The sequence below is a fragment of the Glossina fuscipes genome, unplaced genomic scaffold (assembly GCF_014805625.2).
Source record: "Glossina fuscipes isolate IAEA_lab_2018 unplaced genomic scaffold, Yale_Gfus_2 121, whole genome shotgun sequence".
NCBI classification, from domain to species: Eukaryota; Metazoa; Arthropoda; class Insecta; order Diptera; family Glossinidae; genus Glossina; species Glossina fuscipes.
In genome coordinates, this window is record NW_023998464.1 from 545024 (window position 1) to 562502 (window position 17479).

Sequence of the window (17479 nt, forward strand, 5' to 3'; positions counted from 1 at the left end):
GCCTGCTGCCTTGTACGTTTTGCTAATGACCGGTAGCTGAAAAGCATCTGCAAATTATTGCGCACCTTGTTATCGCATCTGGCCGATCAAACGTAGATAAAAATGTTGTCTTCCCCTTCTCCTTCTTAACGTATTGTTTTTTATGCGATTATAAAATCACTTATTTTCATAAATTCTTCAACTTAATTTTTTCTTACATATTTTTTTTCCCATGTGTGCAGATACAACTTTGATTATGTCGTCTTGCTTGTTTACATTTAAAAAAAAAATTTTTTTTAAACACTTATTTAAATTTCGTTAAATATATGCTTTACTTAGTACATCGCCATGACCTGTGTAATAAGCTGCGATAAGATTTTCTGCAAGGTTGTTCAGTTCACATGATTAGACAAACGCTTAAATTAGTAGTGAATATTTGATATTCGTGAACATTCAATTCATTCTAACCGGGAGTTCATTTCACGTATTTAAGAATAAGAAGCTCATGTAAGCATGATTGCGCTGCTTAGTCTGTTGGTTTACTTGAATTTCTAAAATCGAAAATATGAAAAAAAAACATCACAACGAGCTTTGATTGACTTCCATGGATTGCAAAAATTCTAAATTTCGGTCATGACATGCCCACTATAAGGGAAATGCTATTGCTCCCCATTTCTAGACAAATACTATTTTATTCGTATTCGTTATGCAACATTTGATCGCGTTACCATAGATAGATCTGAAGAATAATATATAAAAGAATACAGAAACTCTTAGGTCCTAAGTAGCTATCGCCAGATCGAATAGGCATCACTTGCCCAGTAATCTATGCCTGCAATTTTTCAAATTTTAAACAAACTTCTCGAAATAATATGGAACGTGTAGCATATCTATATGCAAAAATTCGCAACAAATCTTTATCAAGCCTTTAAAAGATCGGTACAAAAATAGTTCCAATCAATTAATTGACATGCCTACAAATAAGAAGAGGCTTTTAGATTTTTATTTTCATCTGTTTAATAAATATGGACACTGGACATATATGATTTCAGAAACGCAAGTATATTGACTTACACATTAATACCTTAAAAATCTTGTTTCCCTCTTTAACATAATCAATGACTCAGAGGATATTCGATGTAGATGCAATACATTGATGATTAGTGAGAAGAAAGAGATAGAGAGCGGCCGGATCCTAGTGGATGTCGACCAAACCGGTAAGTGTTGTTTGCGGGTTTACCGATCGAGTATTCACTATAACTAGGAGAAAGTGTATTCTATCCCGCTGAGATTTGCACCCGTGAACACTGACTTGATAATCGCGATCCCTATATATTCCCGGTTACTCACTAATTAGGACGTTTGCTAAAACAAAGAAAAAAACTATGGAACGGCAAGCAGTTCAAAGATTGTTTAGGTGACTTAGAATCGTAGTGGAACGCAATGGTGTATGTAAGTATTTTGTTTTTGCTTGTTCTCACTCAAAAAATGATTTTTTTAACCAAAGCCTTTACACTCACGATCTTTGTTTAAAGAGGAACACTAAAAAAGGAAATCAAAAAACTAAATTTCTTGTGCACGTGGCTGATTTACTTTATTTTGTAGAAAATGCCCGTCAATTTTTATGGTCTCTGTGTTGTAGTTTATCAGTAGTGAGCAAAAAAGCCAGAAAGCAGATATGTTCTCGATTTATGCCGTATTGAAGGCATTTTTCAGTATCAGGCCGCGCGTCCATTTCCATTCCAAAAAATAAACTTGTGTGATTCCAATTTGGTCACTTAAGTTTTCTATTGAATTATACTCCTATGAATGAATTTTCATTGCATTTTCATTCAAAATGTCAAAAATTGAACCGATTTGCATTATGTAATGTTGAAAGCTCGAGCTCTTTGCTATACGAAGGATTAGTTATCATAGGAAGGAAAGAGGCGTTAAATTTTCACAACAATTTTGTTTGCCGAAGCACTACTATTACTCAGTGATTTTTGCCAAAGAATTTTCAAAATTCCAACTTTTGTTCATCAAACGACTGTCAAAAGTGGGGTGTAAGAGCGAATGGTTGAAAAGCGGTTCAATTTAATATATTTTTAATAAGGATCTTCCTTGAGCGAAAAAACGTCAGTGTACCAAATTTCTGATATATTTGAAATATTGTAAGCTGTAAGTTGTGCATAAAAATACTTGGATGGTTGTTAGACAGAAGGACAGACAAGCTTAGAATTATTTTCTGAATCTATAGTTATAATAAGTTTTCAAATTTTCTTAGGTGTTGTACACAACAATGCATCATTCATGGTGTATGGTATACTCACTGCATTTAATTCCTAAACGCGTAGTGTTTAAATAATAATTTGCCGATCAAAAATTATTCACTCTCTAAGCACTCTCAAGTATACATGATTTACTATGACGACCTCTTTGAAACTCAATAGAATAGTTATATATGTAGTCTATACGGTAAAAGGTATATATGTCGAAACGGCGATTTTGAGTGCCCCATGATTACCGTTTGTACACACATTAATACCACATGGAAAACAGTTACTTTAGGTCAAAGGCATCGTTCACATTGATACTTTGCATTATTTTAGCATTCTCATCAATAGATGCCGCTGATCAAAATGCATGCAAGCACTTATTAATTATAGTTAACCTTCCATTTTGAAAAGAGAAGGATAGAAAAAATAAAGCTGACATATTCATTGAACAAGAGACTAGCAGTTGTGTCTGTGTTCAGATTATAAAGAAGAATCAAGAGTAAGTGCAAATATACTAACCATAGCTAATGCTTATAGGACTGTTGATCATAGGTTGATATGAAAAATCCAGAAAGTTCTTTGTAAATTAAAGTATAATGTCCTTTGTTTTATACAAACATAGAACACAAAGATGTGTCGCATATTAATCTCATTCATTTCATACATTGTATTATGTAAGCAAGAAATCATATAACTAACTAACTACACGTGTTGTGTTGTTGTAACAAGCATTGAACAACTCTTAAATAGACAGACTCAAGTGATACACTAAAAGTCAATTAAAACATGGAACTTTTTCAAAGTTTGATTACATTGTACATTGAATGCCCGGCCAAGTAAATAAATAAACATATATAAAATACAATTTTATCCCAAGAAGAAAGCTAAAAAAAATTTAAAACGATTAAATATGCGTAATACAATGAGGTAAGAAAAATTTGTAGTACTTACGTTTCCCCCCTTGTGCAGTTGCGAAATCCACAAAATATCCAATTTTGTAGTTAATGTCGTTAATGAAAATCAAAGGATCATAGTAAACCACAGCCACACAAATATGATGATAATGTTATTCTCAATGTTGTATTAAAGTAGTAAAGTAACGCGATAATGAAAGATACATGACCGCACAAATCGCAACGCACATCCTAAGCTTAGGTTTTTCCGCGTGCAAAGAAGAAGGCACATTAAGATATTTCCTCTTTATTCCTTATGCCAACTTTTTTTCTTATATACATATACATATACATATATATATGTATATATAAATCACTCTTATTATTCAAAACAATCTGGCAGCACTTGACTTTTAACAATTTATTGCACTGAAATGAGAAAACAAAGAACAGAAATTATAAATGTATAAAAATAATAATAAAAAAGCATTTTATTACAAAAACATGTAAATTAAGAGAGAAAAGGTATGCAAAATATATATAAAAAAAATTATAAAATAATTACCGAGCAATAAAATTACGATTTATATGGCAATTTTCAGTTATTACGAAAAACTAGTAACGTGACAATACATATGAAAGACAACGAACGAATTTTATATAGCCGGCGGCCACATTAAATTACCATAGAATTGTCAGTTGAAAGTAGAATTTTTTTTTTTACTTTTTATTATTATTATTATTAGCGCACAATTTGTTGTCGCGTATTTAAGAAAATTCACAGTTATTGCGCACAAATGTCATCGCTATTTAATTAAATTCTTTATATAGTTTTATAAACTATTTGTGTGTGCATATATATATATATATATATATATATATATATATGTGTGCATGCACGTATATATATATATATATGTACGTTGGTGTTCTACTAATTGCTTTAGTCAATTTTTATGATCCTTTTTTAGTAAAACAAACCGTAGATAGAAAAAATTGTGTTTATAAAATTTTTAATTGATTTTCTCCAGCAAGCGCCTAAAGCGCGACAAAGTCATACATCTAAAGATCTACGTAAAATAAATCGCTTAACATATCGATTTGATTTTCTCATTTTATATATTTATTTATTTATTTATTATTCTCTGATACATACATTACGCTGCTAACACTGTCAGGTAACTAAATTTTCAATTATAGTTAATTGCTTTCGAAATTGTCTTTTTATTGAATTCAATTAACATACGTAGTATCATGCATGCATTCTTGATTTCAATTACCATTTACATACATACATCATTACACACATCCATGCGCATAGAATTGAAACCAGTCTTATTAATTATTAATTCAGAAAATAAAATAATTTATTTAACTGTCAATCTGTAGCATGGATTAATAGAACAAAAAAAATAGATAATTAGAACAAAAGACCGATATTTTTTTTTATTGAAAATGCAACAAATGGAAGCTGCACTGACTTTGCCGTTTACCATAATTGATTAGGTAACCAATTGACTAGAACTTCTTTTCCACAGCAATTTTGCAATAAATCCCTGTATATTTCCACGTTTGCACCAAAACTTGCTGTAGCTACATGAGAAAAGCCTCTTTCGCTGGAAAACTAATAATGCAAACATTTATGTTCCCTCTGTGACCTTTAAACCGGAGAGATTAAAGCTTTTACGCGCCACCCTCATGTGAGTATTAGTTAATTGCTTTTGCGCTCTAACACAAAAATGAATAATAGCTTATAATATCAGATAAGTCTCTCCATCGCGTTCTTCGCATTTCTTTTGTTTTTCTTTTCCTGCATTTCGTGGTACGACTGGCCTCAATAGCCCTTGAAGCGTTTTTCTTGCTTCGATCTGACGACGTGGTTAACCCAATTCCGGCAACAGCCGGTTTGCTTGCCCAGCGCGGCTTTGCTTTGCAATCATGTGCCTCATCAGCAGAAAGACGGAAGTTTTAGATGCATCTCGCTCTTATCGTGAATGAAATAGGGTTAGGCGTGTATCCATCTGAAGCCCTGGAACTAATCATCCTCAAGGCGTTGAACATGTGTTTTCCTAACCCATGTAGTATGGAGCACCATAAGATTAAGCCTTCGTGAAACTATTGCTAAAGTCCTAGAGATACCTTCTCTAAGGTGAGGGCTTCCAACGTGACGCGAAACGGTTTATGCCAAAGTGGATGGATGGACGGACGCATTATTTGTATAAAAGTGGCCTTGTGTTGCTTTTGCTTTAATATTCTGTCCCTTTTCTTAGACAGCGGGCCGTCCAAATCGAGTAAGACTTTAACAACATCCCCCTGGTCCCATCAAAGACACGGTATCGTATTCCTGGCATCGACCTTCGGTCTTGCGACAGATAAAGACGGTATGTCCGGATCTACCCCTGAATTTATGAGCCTGGAATTCTCAAAGTAAATTCATGTTTGTCCAGAGCAACGGAGAAAACAATGCTGCCGGCAAACGCTGTATTTTAGGCACAAAATTCGACAGGTTCCAACCTATTAGAAACTATACTTCTATACGAAACTTATATTGTTGTAAGTTGCAAAACCTTTGTAGGATATCAACAAGAAAATTGCGTCTATGGCACGGCTAGGCAGTAACTACATTGACATAACCGTGGCCATCTACAAACGAATTTCGGTTTCATATTAACATATCTGGTAAAGTTGAACGTTATTAAAATTTAACAATAGTCCCAGAACCCACTGCAATTGGGAAATTCTGCATTCAATACTTTCTGTGATATGATTTTGTCGTTGTTGTATTGATCAGTTGTTAACTTATTTTAATAACATGATCGAACAAATTGAAAACAAGGTGTAAAAAACTTTAATGAGATAATTACGGCGATCTTGTTTTCCCACAGCAGTTATTACATTTATCAATTAAAATATTTTATCCGGAAATTGTATAAAAAATGCTAATGCGAACATAAAATACATGTGGTTATGTCCAACAGTAGGATGATGAGTTATTTCCATTTCTAAGCTATTAAGATGACCCAGCACTTTGCCTACATTGGGATTATGGGAGCTTTTGCTTCCAAGATATGCACATCGGTTATCCCCTACGAATGGGTCGATTAAAAATAATAATAAAGAGTTCTAAAGAAGAGACTTCAAATAAATGACTCTTTCACCTTTTAAGGATTTCGTTGAACACCCGTCTAAACGTACGCTCCTATAGTTTTAGGGGAACCTTCATTACGCAACACAAAAATTTTACTTAAGAATCTTTCTTACAATCTACACACGAAAGCTTGAATTGTTCTTACACTTAGGCTACTTTATGTGTTTGAAGGAGATTGCTTTGCTTTTTAATGTCAAGGCTCAGGTGAAAAACAAAAATTCTTCATAAATATTTTTTAATTCAACTGCCTTCGACTTCAGTTTTCAACTACTTTCGATCGCATTTGCAACGATTTTCGCTTTTCCGAAGCCAGGCCTTACGAAGACTATATTTCTTCCAGGATAAAAGCATTTATTAGGCATGAGGTCAGCAAACTATCTCTGACGATGTGCTCATGGTCCGGCTTTTATTAGACCGTAATAAATTTGTATAATTCACCGCAGCTTGAAGTTCAAAGACGCAAAATGATAGCTCACGTTCATTAACAGTACACTAGCGGGAGGCCCGGGTAAATTTTGTGGATCGTCACAGCCGCAAAAATGAAGGTAGAAAGTTGAAACTTGGCACAAACATTTCTTGATCGATTAATGTCGGTGAGATCAAGAAATAGGCCGAATCAGTTCACATACTCGTCCGCCATGCAGAAGAAGCTGAAGTAATCTCGGAAAACATCGACAATTTAGACTGGAAAAGCTTACAAGTGCAATTTAAATTAAAATTTGAAATGAAATTTTGATCAAAGCTTTGTTGAATACTGAAAAAAATTCTATCCGAAAAGATTATACGTAAATGAGGAATGGAACAGAGGTTATCATCCCCCAATGTGAGCAATATAAGAAAATAGATATGGTTATGAAATTCGCTCTTCTCGGTTCGCATCGCCAGATCGTGAAATACACTTGCACGTTTTCCCGTCAAGATTCTTTATTAACAATCAAATTCTTTAAGGGTAGATTACTCTCGATACTCTTGACTTTTCAACTCTAATATTCCTTGTCAACTCAAATGCTCTTGTTTGAATGATTCTGCCTTCGGCAAATAGTCTATTTATATACATTTTCACAAGCATATTACTATTACCCAAGTTCATGGCTTCATTTTTAATCCGTCGTTTTCCTCGACCGACAGCTGCATAACGCGTCGCGAATTTGCACTTGGATATTTCCCTCTCTAGGCAATTTATTTTTTTGGGATAATCAATTAGTTGGACTAAACTAGATTTGGGATTTCCGTATGGGATTTCAATATGATATTTAACTAAATAAAAAGAATCTATGCGAACTTGGAAGATTCTCTCATTAAAATAAATTTAAAAACAAAAATAAGTAAATTCTCAAATAAAAGACGCGGCTTGTGATGCCTTTGCAATCCTTTTAACTCATTGGAATCATCTATAAGGGATTTACGTGATTACTCAGTGTAAAATGATATTTTGCAGAAAGGGGTTAAATTCGATTTTTAGCGTACGGAATATCCAGCTCATCGTGAATAGTTTTATTGCAAACGCACAACGAGGCATTAACAAAAGAACAAAGAGTCTTAGATTGAAGTATTTCAATATTGGAGTCACTGACTGCGCCCTACAATTATATGCCCTAGGACTCATTGGATTGGAATATGATCTTACATACCTCTTGCTTGAATTAGTCAAAAAGGTGTTCTCGTTTAAAGTCAAGCTTTAAAAAAAAGAAATCGATTTAAAACTATGCTTTGACTATGCTATGAGTGAATACTCATTTTGAGCTTCCAGTAAAATATAAGAAAGGCAGCAGCCATTTGAAGGGGTTTACTTGAGACAGTACATGTCTTCGAATCCGCGTTCGGTTTACGTATAACGTATGAAGTTTGCTCGACGTTGAATGTAAATTTTCATATTTGTACCAAAAAGCGATCATGCCGTTGTTGGGTGTCATCACGTAAACTTACTCGATAACGAAAGCCGTAAATCGGTTCCTGCTTGTCTAATCGTCTGTCCCTCTGTCCATTCACCTAGCAATCTGTCATGGCTGCGATATAAAAATTCCTTTCAAAATCATTCTGCGCTCAAATTTAAAGAGATCTAAACGTTAATATTATGCAACATTTCACCTCAGTGTTGTTTGTTTAACAAACAATGTAGGTATGAGTATTTTGCTTCAGTTATATCAGAAGTCAGACGAATACGTATGTAGGCATGTTACTCTTCCAGAATATGTAGGATCCCTTCACGTGCGTGTTTTCTGTGCACCGTGAAAATTAAACAAATGTATGTTATGTTTTCTCAAGACAGGTCAAAAATTAACTGCTACTGAAGGTAGTCGCAAGGAATTGCACTCGATCAGCATTTAGTAATGTTTTGAAGTTTTCAATTACGGCTTGCAAGCTTCGTCGAGAATGTTAAATATGATCTGCTGCTTCACTTCTTTTTCCAGTTCAATACATTCAAAATTTTCCTGAACGTAATAGGCGCCCGGAATTAGGAAAATTTTATACAATTTTCTTTTTATTTGTGCGATTAAAAATCTTTTTACTTATTGCGTTGAAATGCCTATTCTTCGGTCATGTTATGTTAGTTACCTCGCGTGGATACGTAATATTAAGAAGATATCATAACGAGGTGATCGTACGTGAGCAACAACTCTCACATTTCTAACATAATTTTGTTTAAGCAACGCTGTCATTAGACGCTTACGCTTGTAAAGTATGTTACGTTCACAGCCTCGTAACACAATTTACTTTCGATATGCATTTGTAGAGAAGAGTAATGAGAGCAACTAAAGATTTGTTCTAACCTTCTCTTACGATATTTAAATGCAGATGCATATATGGAAAAACCGGTTTCATAGGGTAATTTCATTCTCTTCTCTTAGACTTTTTTCTCATTCCTCTTTACATTTTCCTTTGTATACGCAAAATATAAAATTTACTATCAATTTTCAAAAAATCGTATTATTCGTTTAATCAATTATCAAAAAAAAAAAAAAAAAAAAAAAAGGCCCGCCTATGAGACCTATGAATGCTTGAAAACTTCCTATGCATAGAAAGGCGTTTGTTTCATACCCTACACCATTTGCGGATGGTATGATAAGCTTTTCCAGTATCACTTTTAGCTTTTCTGTCGGTCTGTACGTCTTGTTTTCTTGCGTGCAATCTTCAGTCCGTCTCATGAAATTTCTTACACTGACGTCTTTTAATCCAAGGATTACTGGACTACTAAAAATAGTACGGATTGAAACACTTCTTCGACCACTTGCCATATACCGACTTTTGAAAATAAGGCCAGTAGGCTGGTGTAAGGCGGGCCATGACCTACAATAATGATTTTACTTACCTTATTCAAATAAACGTTAAAATCCACAAATCTTTTGGCTGCAATTGCAACAATTTCCAATCGTAGCTGGTAATAAAAATTGCATCCATTATCACAAATTTTTTATTATATCAAGAAGAAATTCTCTTTTTTATTTCACGCATTTATGCAAAAAAAAAAACACACATTAATGAGCATTCTTAACAATTTTGTTTTTTATTTCTTTCTTCTTTGAACACTTTTTTCTTTTTTTTTTTTTCTTTTCACTCTTGAGAGAAAAAGAAGCGATAAAATTTTTGCAGATTTTAGAAATTCTTTTAAAAATGCGAAATGATTTCACTAGTTTTCTGCTCTAATTATATGCTAAAATTTTTATTAAATAAAAACAAAAACAAAACACAACAACAAACAAACATTCGTTAATATGACTGAATTATGAGAAGGAAAAAAAAAATGTATTGAGAATTATTTCGCTTGATTTTCACGACAATAATGTAATGGAAAAACTTTAGAACACGCTTTGAGTAAGTGATCGAGATCAATAAGCATATACACACGCGCACATAGACACAAATGCAAATAAATGCAAATAAAGAAAAGTAAATTAAAGACAGAAATGGCGACAGAAGTCAATGCATATATCAATGACTTTATTAGTAAAAGAGGGAGAGAAAACCAGCAGTAAAACCGATTTCTATATATATACATATATATATCTGTATATACGTGTAGGTGATCTGAGATGTATTTAGCACCCGAGAGGTCAAAGTTTATGTATTCACTTTTATTCATTCAATTCGTGCTCCGATTTAATATCTTTAAGATTAATTACGATAGTTAGAACGTAGGCGAAGACGACCTATAATAGAGAGCAGCGAACGCTTAACAAGCGATTTAATAGAAAAACTTTATGTTAAATTTACGATATCGCGACTTAGATGTGTTGTTAACACACCAAGCACTGTTGCTAGATGCTAATGGCAAGCTTTTCAAAAATTATTTTTCATAAATTTCATAAGAAATCATTTTTTTAAGCGAAACATTGATATTGACACTATGTTATGTTGTTCCAATTTGTAGCTTGTTTTTTTTCTTTTTTTTTTTTTTTTTCCTTTTTTTTTTATTTATTATTTAATTATAAACACAGAAACAGCAGCAGCAGCAACAGCAACAACAACAGCCAAACAATACAATATCTCAACTAGCAATGTTTTGGTGTTTTAATCGCGTTACAAAATTTCCAGATCAAATGGCTTAGTTTCAATTCAACTGCAATAACAACAATGTGAACTGAGTAAAAAACAATAAAAACAATAAAGAAAAAGATAATGAGTTCGCAAGGCCGGGGGTGGCTCTGTAACCGAGGCTGGCTGGCGTCTACTCACTACTCATCTACATAATATACAATACTATGCATATACTTATAAATATGTATATGCGATGCGATGCTTGCTTATTTCTTACAAGTAGTTGTGGTTTTAATCTTTTGTTCTCTTTTCTTTGTTTTTATTGTTGTTTTCTCAGTTTTATAAGCGGAATAAAAAAAAAAAAAAACACTTTTTCGCATTTATTTACTTTACATTATCATCAACATCATCATCATCATCATCATCATCATCATCATCGTCATCATCATCATCCTCATAGTATTTGAATTATCAAGTAATTAAAAACACAATTTATGATACTGAAAGTGCGAATATATTAACACATCATCAATTATATATCACACATCGAGTCAACTTTTTAACAAGGTTAAAAATTTCAAACAATAAAAGATAAATAAATAATAAAAGAAAATATGCTCTCGCTTATCAAACACTTGCAGACGTTAAAGGGAAGTAGAGGCTTCAATGAATTGTTGCCAACAATTATTATGTTTCGACGCAAAGCGGTCTATGAAGAAAAAATTTCCACATAACGAATATTGTGTCAGTTTCTATTTTCTAGCAAATATAATATAAAAAAGATCTGACTATAACTAATACTACGAAAATGACAACAACACAATTCTTATTCTTCTTCTTCTAAAATTTAATAAGTAAACAACAAATGAGTCACGGTACTGAAAAGTGTTTTCAGTTCGAATGATTTCCATTTCTTTCCACGACTTACAATAGTAATCGCTCCACCCTCCCATTTTAATAATCTATCCGCAGGGAACGTTGCTCTGAAAGGAATCACAAATTGACAATGTTCTAAATTTAAAAAGGTTTAAAAGATTAAGCTGTGTAAGGAGCAAAGGTAAACTTAGTGAGTTGTTAATCAGAAGAAGAAGAAGAAGACGAAGAACAGAGCAATAGAAAGCAATAAGGGTTGAGAAAAGAGGCTGAAAGGAAATAAAATAGCAGCTCGGCCGCCGCATAGTCAAGTAGACGGGAGTAGTCACGGCTTCTGCAAGTCAGTGTCCGCAAGTCCAAATCTTAGTACGGATCTAGCGAAAGCGTAGTCGATAAAAACATAACACTTGCCGATAGAGCACACACACATTAGGCTAAGCTACAACCACGCCCTATCTTTTTCTCTCTTCACGAGTCTTTCTGACTGTCACACTATCACACCGTGACAGATAGAGAACAGCCTCGGAATGCAAGAAAAAAACAAGCTACTAAGCTGAAGATGTGACGTAAGGAAAAAGTTTTAAAGATTTGCTGCCACGGCACCTCAATACCTTTATGGAAAAGAAATGGAATTCCTTTAGCGTTCATCTCTTCGCAGTTTTAACAACGGTTTACGTTCCCTTCAATCGGGAAGTGAGTCTCAGGTCGCGTATTGAAAAGACGATAGAAATAAATTCGTAAATCAAGGTTCCACTGTATTGTCATTTTTATCTCTATTTTTAGGAACAACAAGTCTTTATTACCACTAAAGAAAACATTTTACAAACATATTAAGCAAAAGTTAACTTGTCGTTTAACCATAATCGGCTGCAACAAATAAAAAACTATTGCACTCATGCTTTTATATGCACACGAATGTATGTATGATTTGTAAACTGCATAACTTGTATTATGCTTAGTTTGTATGTATGTTTGTCTTACATTATTACTAAAGCATTTGTTTGTGCTTCTCTCTCTCTCTCTCTCTCTCTTAACTGGTTTCAATTCCTCCTCTATTTATTAACTATCAAAACGATCAAGCTTATATTAATTTATTAACTGTGACTAATAAAATTATACGAAATGCAGACACAATCGTAGATACATTAATTTAATAACATATGTACATCGGTACTTATGTACATATTGGGCAAACTCACAATAAGCCACAACAATGCAGTCAACGTAACCCTGATTAGGTAAATTTCATTCTAAATTTAATATATATATGTAAATTTTCATTTATTTTATATAATCTAAAGAATATCGAGCTTTGGAAATAATCAATTCCCTGCATTTATTCTACTCGTTGCTATATAAAAACACCGATACTTTTATATAATATATATGAAGCTCAATATTTATTATACTGTTTAATAAATATAGTTAAATAAATGAATAAGCATAAATATGTGACTATATCAAGACACATACAAACATACCTAATTATTTTTTTACACAATAGAATTTTTTATAAATTTTTTTTTTTTGGGCAAAACAAAAACTAAAATCTGCGTTTTTTCTGATTCACTGTAGCACTACAAGCAGAAACTTGAAAGCTTAGGAACGTATCTTGAATATCTATTATTATTATTATTATTAGTACGGCTTATGGTTGGTTCATGGTGGGCTTGTGAATTTTTCTTACAGATATTTACTACGCTCGCAACTTTCATTTCAATGTATTCTTCGAACTTCATCCGAAGATGTGTGTGTGTGAGCGCGTATATGAGTCAATTATCTATCACATTTTTTTTTTGATAGAGAGTTTCAAGAACAAACGACTAATGGACGAATAAACGAGTTGTGAGTGATATGATATTAATCGACCCGGAATATCATCCATATTTTTATATAAGAAGACATTTACTTTGTACATACTGCGAGAGAATGCAGCATAAAAATTATTAATCGTGACTATTTATAGCCGCGTGTAAAATTTTTTAACCCTAATCGGACCATGATGTGCCTATGAGTCACGTTTCAAATTTGTTTGCATACATATTGTTGTATGAAGGTATAAATGGAATGTAAACTGTGAACAGAACTTTAACTTCCGCAAGTAATTGGGGGTCACATTATGGTATGATTGGTCATTAAAGTTAAAATCATCGACCTGACTAGAATGAAATTTGGTAAAGAAGTGTTTCTATCGTCTTGACGAGCAAGATGACGAGTACCTAAGACAGTCCATTCGGGTATAGAAGGCAGGAAAAGAGCTGACTTTTTAACGAAGTGAGCCTGCGGGGTCACGACAGGTCCGGAACCTTTCTGTTTCTATAGCGTACCACAAAGCGAAACGAAGGGACGACTAAAATGCCCCATCATATTCTATGTGAATACGAAACCATTGGCAGAGTAAGACACCAAGTGTTTGGCAAAAGCTTCATGACGCATAACAAAGTATGGTGCTCCGAGCCAAGAAAGGCGTACTTAGGCGTACTTAGGTGTTCAAAGACCCCGGTCAGTTACATTGGCAATAACTTCTGCACATGTGCGCAGCATTCGATTGCATTCAACATAATCGGTGTCCGGCGGCAAAAGCGTATGTACGGCAATACTCTTTACGTGCAAAGCACATTGACATTCAATTGTCTCCTGCATCTAACAAGAACTTTTTTCTTCCCTGAGTTGCTATTTTCAAATAGATTAATTTGTTTACCCATGTTTCGCACGTACACTGAATACGTCTAATTTCATCATCAGACTATATAGGTCGATATTTTGGATACCACCATCCTTTTTCTCATAGAAAAAGCCCTTATATGGTGCAATAAAAATTTATCCAGAATAATAATTTGACATAAAAATTAACAGGACCAGATTTGAATCGTATTTGTCTAATTTTTGCACCCCTTTCTATATAAGAGTTCTTATAAATAGTAATCCGTCTCGTAGGAAGGCTTAATTTTTCACAAATCCGTCAATACTAGCAATTTGCATAAAAATTGACTGTAGAAAAATGGGATACATTTTGTAAACCCAGGAGAATAGAAATTATATCATGGTATAGCGATCTTTCCTCTCTCATCAAACCTTGACTCCGCATCTCTATTTACCATTCCACTTGTTGTTGATTGCTTAAGACTTTCCCCTGTGGCTCTCAGATGGATGACATTTGCGCTGATTTTAGTAAGACTTTCAGCGAGATCAAGTATAGGTTATTAACCTATAAATGGTACTCGTCTGACATATCGCAATAATCAGGTAAATGGATTGGTTCATATCTCCAGAACAGATATGTTACACTTCGCTTCAACTCTTATCAACTTGCGAGTTCTTATTATGTCCGGTGCTCGTCATGGCAGCCTCTTAGGACCGATTCTATATGTATTATATATTAATGATCCCCCATGTATGATCAAGGCATGTTATATCCTATCACAGACACCCTATGTAGAATGGTTCACCTTTGTCAATTCGGAACTCTATTACAGTGCCCTTCAATCAACGACTTTAAACAATAATTTCTACTCACTTTCTGGTAAAGAGCACGTAAAAACTATCATTCTCTAGCAAGCGATCATTCACAAGAGTTTGCTTTCAGGTTCGTGATTAGATAAATCTACACCTGGAGCCATCGATAAATAAAGCAAGATCTGTCCTTGATTTTAGCCGAAAGAGTGGTTTGTGATCTTGTACAGAAACCGTATAATAAGACTTTGATGAGCCCAACACTTCACTGTGTTTCCGTTGTGTGACTTTTGTTCAATCATTGTAATATAGAATAAATCGAAAAATATTTCTCGCTTCGTCGTGGAACCGTTATATGAATTAATTATTATTACATTACCTTTCTTATTAGAGAGAGGCAGTTGTTTTTTAGGCATCTATTTTTTTAGTAAAGTCGATCGGTAAAGTCGGCCGCTAACTTTATCCTTTTACAGTACTTAGCTAATCCAGATCTAATTGTGAATTGTTTAATCAAGTTGGCGTTGTTTATAAAAATTTGAACGAAGTTTATAATCTAATCTCTCTGAAGGACTCAAAACATACCATTAAAGCGACTATTTGTAGGACTTGGTCATTGCCCATGACAAAACAATAACAATTAGTTAGTGAACCAGCGTAATTCCATGAACAAGGTAAAGGTGCCTTTTGCAATGATTTACCAAACTTTGGCATGTTCGACATGTCAGCTTCGTGACATATTGATACAAATCGACTATGATAGCATTCCATGGCGTACACGAACATGTCTTTTGTTTTCCCTTTCATTGCGCAATCTGTGTGTTAGTTCATTTAAATATAAATTTTATGCTAACTACCTTCTCGTCATTTAGTCTTACGAAATAATGTCAAGTTTAAAGTTATTAAATTATTATTATTATTACTACTGTCAGTTTAGTCAGAGAAATAAAGTTGCAGACTAAAGTCTAAGGCTATCGGCTTTACTGAAAATCCTACCGAACTTGAGACCCTTTGCCTACTCGCCCACTCACCCGGATAAACCTATTAGATTTTTTGTAGCTGAGTGAAGAAAAAAAATTGAAATTGAAAAACCACAATCCCCCAATCCCCCAATCCCCCAATCTCCCAATTCTGTAGCAATGGTGTCACGGTGATTTCACCAAAAAAATGGCGCAATAGTCATAACGATTGCGACTGCTTCGTCGATAAAAATATGACGCTTACGGCTTCGGCATACACACACTAACCATTGACCATTCCTTATCTCTTTCTCTTTTCTCCTTGCTTTCTGGCCATCGTTGCGTTATATGGGGATATACCCTGAGTGATTGGCCATCCAACCAAAAATGAAAAAGAAGAAAATACATCTTGTCCCGTATATTATATAAAATTAGATTTAGTTATCGTACCTTCAACTCTATGTTTACATTTTAGAGTTAGTGTTTCTACTACAAGTCGATTCTTCAAAATTAATCTTTAATCGATTCCTAAGAAGCCATCAACATTTCCAATCCAATTTTATCCGATTTATTTTTAAGATCTTTGTTGGTGTGAAAAAGAACATTATGCGACTAACATAAATCGAATATTACTTTAATGTGTGTGAGGATTTTCGAAACCGGTTAACCGGTTAACCGGTTCGTTTTGTTATGTAATCTACATTATTTTAATTAAATACAAAAATATTTCTTGTGCATGAATCGAGTTTTATTTATTTTTACAACCGCTTTATTTTCATTGTGTCTTATCGCCAACAAATTTTATTTGGGATTTAAAGAAGTCTCGTCTTCACGCGCTTTCCTTATAACTTCTTCTTGTTAATTAGTGATTACTGAAATATACTCATGCTACTCAAGCTCGAAAATTGATTATGCAGAAATAAACTTGTTATTTAAATTCTACTTTAATTCATTATGGTAGTAATGGTCAGTGCTCTAGAAATATCGAGCAACATTGTTTAAAATAATTTTTCAAAAATATATCAACGACGCTGATGTACTTCTTGCTGGGTTATAATTATGATTTTTTTTATTACTATTTCTATCTTCTTATCTTTTGGTCTCTCGCCCTCCCTCTCTCTCTCTCTCTCTCTCACTCTCTTATTTCACGCACACATACCTTGAACGATAGCTTAGCAGAAGTGTAATTAAAAATTTTACACTTGTTACTGCTATTTCTATCTATTCTTGTTGTTGTTGTTATTGTTGTTGCAGTTGCTGGTGTTGATTTATATATGCAGTTTGCACTTGCTTTTATGTACAAACATATTGTCGTCTCTTGCACTACACACATTCTCATTTAGAATATTTCGCATGTATTTAGATTTGCTACTTCTTTCTCTCCCATCACTTACGATCCGTCTCTTAATAAAATTGTAAAGCGAGTATTAAGCAAGAACTCGT

General features: G+C 33.7%; 1 protein-coding gene across 2 annotated transcripts in view; it reads right to left on the reverse strand.

The window, feature by feature from the left end:
• LOC119640659 (protein decapentaplegic) overlaps positions 1-9732 on the reverse strand; it is a 76459-nt gene extending 66727 nt beyond the window's left edge. For both annotated transcript variants that reach the window (XR_005247696.1, XM_038038849.1), the window contains exons 1-2: positions 9589-9732; positions 3189-3559 (exon numbers count right to left, since the gene is read on the reverse strand). The gene's annotated coding sequence lies outside the window, so the exon portion shown is untranslated. The remainder of the gene's footprint in view (positions 1-3188; positions 3560-9588) is intronic.
• Positions 9733-17479: the final 7747 nt, after the last annotated feature.